This window comes from Elgaria multicarinata, chromosome 1 (assembly GCF_023053635.1).
Source record: "Elgaria multicarinata webbii isolate HBS135686 ecotype San Diego chromosome 1, rElgMul1.1.pri, whole genome shotgun sequence".
NCBI lineage: Eukaryota > Metazoa > Chordata > Lepidosauria > Squamata > Anguidae > Elgaria > Elgaria multicarinata.
The window spans coordinates 190993122-191001156 of NC_086171.1; positions in this window are offsets into that span (position 1 = coordinate 190993122).

The following is an 8035-nucleotide window of genomic DNA, read 5'->3' on the forward strand; positions in this document are numbered from 1 at the left end:
CATTGCATTTAAGTCCTGTACCATGTATTTTGGGCCTTCTTTACGGGGTTAAAACTTACAGATTGCCTGCATAGATCTCTGAAAAGAGATGTCTCCGAGATGAATCCTCAGACTGGTCATCGTGGATTCATTTTGAAGTCATATGAGAGCTAGTGTAGTGTAGTGGCTAAAGTGTTGGACTGGGAGTTGGGAGATCCAGGTTCTAGTCCCCACTCGGCCATGGAAATTCACTGGGTGACTTTGGACTAGTCACAGACTGCTCAACCACCTTGCAGGGTTGTGAGGATAAGATGGAGAAGAGGAGGTTTATGTACACCACCTTGGGTTCCTTAAAAGGAAAAAAGTTAGGATATAAATGCAATAATTAATAAATATCTTTTCAGAGATGTCTCTTTGTGGGCAATTACAAAAAAAAATAACGCCTGAAAAAGGCCTAAAATATATAGTACAGGGATGAAACGCATTGAGCTACTTCGTGGAATAAAACACATCTTGAGCCTTTGACCGTTTTTTCTGTCAGATCCTTTTCTGTCATATCCTTACAGTCCCAAGCCAGTCATGGTCAGTAGTCGTTATTCCCCATTATTTTTCTCTTTCAATTTGTATGTTTAATAAAATTTTCTTAAGGCAAACCTTAAAAGTAACACAATATCAAAACAGAATGGAGCAATATAAACCATTTGATTTTATTGATATCTTTGTGACCTAATTTCCTCCTGCCCTTGATCCATTCCTTGCTTTATTTGTAACTTGCATGGATTTCAATGGAGCCCAGTAATTTCAGCTGTCCTTTGCAGCTTCTGTTATTTCCCATGGACCTTCCACCAGCTCTCTTTGTTTCCAATGGACATTCTTGTCCTTTGTTTTGGTTTATCCCAATTGGTATATCCCATTATCTCATCTTGTATGCCGGCTTCCTATGTTTCAATACGTTTTAATGATTACTCTTCAGTAAATGGTATGTGACCTGCTTCCTCTTTCCCTATATAAACTACAGTACATATGCATAAGCTAGGAGTGCGACTTCCCTGGGTGGATGGAAGGCCTTTGGGCCTTCACCTGTTACACAAACAGCAGAAATTCAAAAGATTATTTTTTTTATTGTCATGAGCATGCAGTAATAAGGAAAGCTGCAGCAGTTTGTTTTCTGTGGCAGCTGTGAAAAGAAAAGGGAAGATGGCAATCCTGCTTTGAACTCTGTCGATTTCCTCAGTGTGTGTATGTACCTCAGTGGACTAAATTTGAACCAATTGCCATAAAAAATCTGCCAAGCTTTGTTGTTGGGTTAACTCTGGGTTGATTAACCCTTAAACAACCCAAAGTTTCCAGGTTTGATTATATGTCACACTAAATGACCTACGAACAGGGCAATAATAGGTTGTTAATTGAAAGAAGAAATGAGAGTGCCTGAGGCAGTGCGCTTGCTTCCAGTAATTTCTGGTTAATTAACCCATGATTGTGCATTAAATGTGAACTGGGCCACACTGTTAGAGTAGTGTTTGCTGCAATCATAAAACCCTATCTTGCTTGCAAAACCATGAGTCAGATTGTAGCGACTTGGCCGGACTCCACATACCTCTGTGGGGGAGTTGGTGTCAGCAGCAGCCATCCAGTGAACAGTCAGCAGTGAGTCTAGGCGTCTCCCAGATAGTGCTGGCTCTCAAGCTCTCCCAGATAGTGCTGGCTGTCAAGCTATTCCTGGAATCCTTGAGTGCTGCTTCTCAAAATGCAGTAAAAACATAGGAGCAGCCTCTGATAAGTTCCTTCTTCATACCTCCGCAAAGTACCAGGATTAGAAGTAGAAAGGGGAGACCTGGTGAAGTTATTCCCCAGTTAGAAGCTGGAGTTGTCATTTACAAAACTACAACCCATCTTCTCCCTCCCCCTCCCCTCACTCTGGCATTTTACTTATACAGAGAGCTTGGGAGAAGGGAAAGCATCAATTTTAGTTGACACACTGTCTGTGTCTCTTTTGTCTTTCGGAAACACTCCTGAAGCTTCAGGTTGACCCAAATTCATTTTGCAGCAATTCAGAGGACCTTTGCTTCGCTTTGGATGAATTCCATATTGGACACCATGTGCTTACCAAAAACAGTGTGGGTGTGCCCAGGTCTGTGCAAGCCAGATGCACATTTTAATACTAATTCCAAAGGTCTAATGTGGCAGTGGCCCACATGAGCAGATGGGCAGTCCGTGGCTCAAACTGAGGAAAAGGAAACATGCCTAAGATCAATCTATTTTTAGGGCTAATACTTTAGGTGAAGGCATTTCAGGTTCACTGATATAAAGTAGTTATTTTGTGTGTAGTTATAGTATTTTGTGTGTTTTTCCTTAGGGACAAAAAGTCCATTTTGGGGGCATAGCTAAGTTCCCCCTTGTCTGATCTCCCCCAAATTTTGCTCATAGATAGCTATGGTAATTTGCTAGTGGATTACCTAGGTTTGGTGCACAACAAAGCTTATTATGGGACGTTATAGGGAAAAAGGATTAGCCCCCCCGTGTAGGTCCTTAGGGATGGAAGTTAGCGATGCCCTTTGAGACAAAGGTCTATGGGGAGTTCTTCTAGTGCATAGGCTATGGTAGAATTTTTAACTCTGAAAAACAGTGAAAAGGCACAATCAACCTTCTGTTGTGTGTAATATGGATGGAAAGCCACAACATTTGCCAGGCTGGGAGATAATGGACCAACTAGCAACAAGGCTAAAATCCAGTAAGATCATTCAAGAATTTGAGGAGATACGCCACATTTGTTTGCATTTGAGGGAAATCAGTTGGAGGTTTCAGAATGTTTGCACTGAGCTGCAGCATGTGGTCACAGGGGGAGAATTTAAAGGGGCCCACTGGGCAGAGCAGCTTGCTCCAGGTTATTCAATCAAGGTTCAAGGCATGGAGTGGGAATTAAAGGGGCTGTGCACTATCCCTGCAGAAAGGGTGGTTAATTTGCATTTTTGGTTTACTAAAGGGTGATGGTTCATAGAGCAGTTAGGGGAACTTCTGTTTGGGTCTGAATGGTGAGTGCTTGGACGGAGGGGGGAATGCCAGGGGGTCGGAAGCCAAGCATTCCCCAAATGCCATGAACTTCCCAAACCACTGCCCCCAGCCTGGAGCCCCCACCTCCAGACCCCCATCCCAGGCATGGGCCCTTATCCCCAGGCACCCATTCCCAGCATGAACTAGGCCCTGGAGGTAGAATCTATTGCAGTGAGTGCTCGGGGGTGTGTGTCCTTCACTTGAGGATGCAAGAAGTGTTTAAAAGATTAGGCAGTGTCCTGTTGGGAGACAAGAGTGCTGTGCTATTTGGAGACGATGCAGCTCACTCCTGTCAAAGGAAACCCTGTGCTTAAAACCATCACAAGTTCAGAGGCCAGGTAAGTGCTAGTTATAGGCAACATCAAATTATGGCACCATTTTAACTACAGGAAAATTAGCTTAAATGTGTGTGCCAGGCCAATGACCAGCTCAGCTGTTGAATGCGCTTTGAGTAGGGGAACTTACAAAGAGCCATGTTGACATGCTCCCAAGGAGGGAGCATTACTCGGCACCAATGCTCAGTGTTCTGCTTTCAACCAGCAGCTGTTAAACAGTGAAGGACAGGTGATTTTCAGTTTCCCAGCTAGCGATTGTGTGCAGTGCTCTAAATTTCAAAAAAAAGATTTTAAGTGAAATCAACAGGAAGCTGTGTCCAGTTCATCATGATGTGAGCATGACTGCGGGAGAGAAATCTGCAGCTGTGCATTAATGCTCTGGTCATGTTACAGCGAAACACCTCGGTGGTGGAACTGGGCTTGTGAATGGAACCATTGGCAGAGTACTGTCCTTTGAAGACAGTGTAAGTGGCCGTGGCATAGAGCGGATCAGTGTGCTGCCTGCATCCTCTGGCACTGGGCACAGTATTGACAGGGTGTAAGCCAAGTTCTAAGTTTTCAGAGATGTCTACATTGGGCGGCAACAGTTTTCCTTGGATTTAACATATGCCATCAAGTCTCAGGAGTTGAGCTTGGACTGTGTGCAATATCAGGTCACACATTTTTAAGGAAGGTATGGTGTATGTTGCTCTATCAAGGGTCTGTTCATTGGCTGACATCCACATGTATGACTTTGATGAATCTAAAGCAGCGGCAGATTTAAGCTGCATACAGAAAAACAACCACCCCAGGAAACAACATGCTGCACACATGGGACAGATTCCAACAAGTAGCTGCAAAGGACAATGAGATGAGTAACTCCTTCTTGCTCTATCCGACTAGCTTGTTTCCCAAACATGAACGGGTGCATCTGAGATTCACCAGATCAGGAGAGAGTGCAACGGCTTTAAGGACAGACCCCACTTAGTGATAGATTTACAAATCTTTACTGAGTGTTTTGGGCTTCAAGAATTAATTTATAAAGACTGTGGTCTCTGAAAACCCTCTCAAGCCAAGTAACACAAAGTGGCACCACAAAATATATATCTCAAACAGTATTAGAGAACAATAAAACTACAATGGTAAAACAAGCAAAACGCATTACTATACTACATACAATGCAATTAGCATGACTAGAAGCGTAATGGAAATCATGGCTAGCATATTTCTTAGCAAAAATTAAAGTTCTATCCTTCTCAACCAACAAAGCTGTCATTAAGATCTTATAGTTTTGTTTATTAAATTTATATACCGCCCCATAGCTGAAGCTCTCTGGGTGGTTTACAAAAGTTAAAAACAGTGAACATTAAAAAAGTATACAAAATTTAAAACCATCAAAAATATGGTTTTACCTATCCAGCAAGCATGGTTTGCAGAGCTTTAGTAATCATATTTGGCTTTGGTAGGCTTCTTGTTCTCAGTGTAGTCAGGTTTGCCACTGACACCAGTAGCACCTAGATGAAGGCATCCCTGCTATAGTAAAAAGCTTTCTGTGGCAATGTGCTCCATTTCCAAGAATGCTTTCCCTTATTTCCAAGAACACATTCCATTACAGTTATTTCACAACACATACAGAACTAATCACATCTTACTGATCACTTACAGTCAGCACACACAAATTATTAAAAATAGTACTCCTATGAAATACAATGAATTCTTATCAACAAAACATGGTACATTCATGCTGTGACAACAGTAGCTGGTATGAATCGAGCTATGGTGGCTAACAAAATTGGTGGGGATGCATCAGCAGCCAAGCACAACGAGACTATATGTGTGCCTTCATGTACTTCCAGTGCTGCAAATTTAGGTAGCAAAAAAGCTTGCCAAAAGACTAAATCTTGCCCCTTCAGAAATTGTATGTCTTCTCTAATACAGCTGGAGTCGACTGCTACAGTAATCCAGTACTTCAGGCAATGTGGATGCGTCCCTGCCTGGTACAACTGCTCCTTATTCCTTCACCTCTACTGCAAAGCCTTGAGGTGGTGATCACGGCTTTTGCAAACACTGTGTCAACAATATTGTCATCAACCAGTTTTGGACAGCTGGTGGACAGCTGTTTAGTCCAACAACTGTTTTCTCTGCCTGAGCAACAAGATGCTTTCCAGTTTTTTCTTGTCCTGATGGAAAGTTTGAAAAGCCAAAACTGCGATATGGAACCACTCATCCAATGCAACGCAGCATGGGTGAAGACATGTGCCTCTTGCCCAAATGTCCACCAGCCAAACCTGCAAAAATAACACCTATTTTCTGTCAGTACCTTAATTGTGTTCAGCCACTTGTATCATGCAACATCATTTGTGGATAGATGCACACCACATTCAATTTTGGGGAAACAGCCACATCTGGTCACTGTGTTACCAGTGTAAGCGACCAGATGGGTGCTGGCTTCTGTGTAATGACACCCACCTATCTGAGCACAAGTGATACATCTAAAACATTCATGCATTCTGTTTCTGGCTAAGAAATAATAGACTTGCTGCATGTTGCTTTGCATGAAGTAGTGATGGGAAGAGCGACCAGGTAGGTTTTAATCAGTACAATAATTTGATGATACCGGAAAACTTACTACTCACAGACTTGGCTTCTCAAAAGTCTTTGGTTGCCAGTGACAGATGTTCTTCTTGGGCTATCACTTGTGCCCAACTTCCCTGCTCCTAGACTTCATAGCTTCTCCGGCCTTCTGAATTGTGGCTGGTGCCTGGTATTTCAGGGTGAGCTACAACAAATGTGTCTTCCTGCCACTTCTGGCATACCGGAGGCCAGGCACTGGAAAGGGCTGAGCAACTGTGAACACCTCACACCCAGCTGCCATGATCTTCTCCTGCCCACCACAGACTTCTTCTGACTACCACTTGGGCCCAAATTCCCTGCCCCCAGACTTTTAGACTGCCAGTTTTCTTAGCCACTGTACACTACAGATCACACATAAAATGTAGAGATGCTCTAAATGTGGGGAAATCTTCTCTTACAACTCCAGTGTTAATAAGCACCAGAGTCTCCAGATCCCTTTCTGCTCTTACATCCATGTTGCAATACTTGTGAGGAGGCAGCAGTGATGCAGGAGGGAGGCATCAAGGACATGTCTTAAACTCTTTCCTAACAAAGCCTCTGATCTCAATGGCAAAACCTACAGAGATTCATGAGTTATGCCAAGTCATAATTGCCTGCTCATTTCATGTTGAATAAGTATCTCTTGGTGTCTGCTTTTATAGCCTTCTCCCTACCTGAAGATTACTTGCCACTGTTTCCTTTGCCCAAGGTGCATTGTGGTTTGAATCAGGGCTGCCACTAGGGTTGAAAAAATGATTTCCCTTTTTGTTTGCTCAGTTCAACCATAACTCACAAGCCACCGAAGGTTTTGCCACTGATAAAACAGTGTGTTGTGGTCCATGGAGTTTTAAACATAACTCATACTTAACTTGTAGCTGATAACATCCTATCAAAAGCATGCCTTCTGAAAACACCCTTAAATATTGTTTTGCACAGGATGTTTCCTGTGGTTCAGTGTGTATTTAAGGCATCGGTAACGTGTGTTTGATCTGCCCAGGTTTGCAGCATAACAGCTTTATGATTGGCATCTGCCCTGTGAACATAGCAATCTGTGTAGTGTCAGATTACTTTGCTCCCACTCGCACAAGGCTGAAATGGAAGAAAAATTATGCTTGAGAAAAAGGATTATCTAAGACAGCAGGATACTGAAAGTAAACAGGAAGCATCCACAGTGCTTGTTCATGGCTGAATCACTGCAGCTCCATGTTCTTCCAGTAGATGGCAGGAAAGCCTAAACAGTGAGAAAGTACCCTATTTCTTCGATTCTAAGACACACTCCCCCCCCCCCCCATATAAACACATCTAAAAATGGGGTGCATCTTAGAATCGCGGGTGTGTCTTAGGTTTTTTTTTCTGTTGGTGGTACTGAAATTAGTGTGCGTCTTACAATCGAAGAAATATGGTATATGTATTATGAAGCTGCCCAGTCCCTGCAAAAGCTGTACATATTTTAAATTCATTACTTATTTATTCTATTTTGTTTACAGCATTTATATACCCTTCCACATCTGAACAGATTTTGGAGCAGTGAAATGTTATCATGAGTTGGCTGGTGGAACCCTGATCCATAGAATCCAATGGCAAGTTAACTTAAGGTGCAATCCTATGGTTAGATGGGGGACGACGACTCATACTACTCCCAGCATTCCCCAGCCAGCCAATTGCCTGTTTGTTCAAGTTTGGGAAAAGTCTGATGTCCTGGAGTGCTTTGTCCCTGAGTCTCCCCACTATGAGCACCAGTATGCGTGAACTAATTGCTGTGATGAGTATTTGGATTAAATGCTCCTGCGGCCAAAGTTAGGCAAATGTGGTCATGCAATTGATTCACCTGGCATCAGTCCTGTGACTATACCTGCATATACCTCACCATTGCAAAGGTGTGATGGATGGGGCATACAATTGGCTGTTATCCATGATTGCTAAGTGTGCATGTTTGGCAAGCCATCCAAATTGGTAGCCATCACTACGTCTTGTGTTAGCGACTTCCATAGTTTAACCGTGCGCTGTGTGAAGAAGTACTTCCTTTTATTCCCAGAGTTGTGAGCTGGACCCATGGTGAATGAAAGCAATCTCCCAAG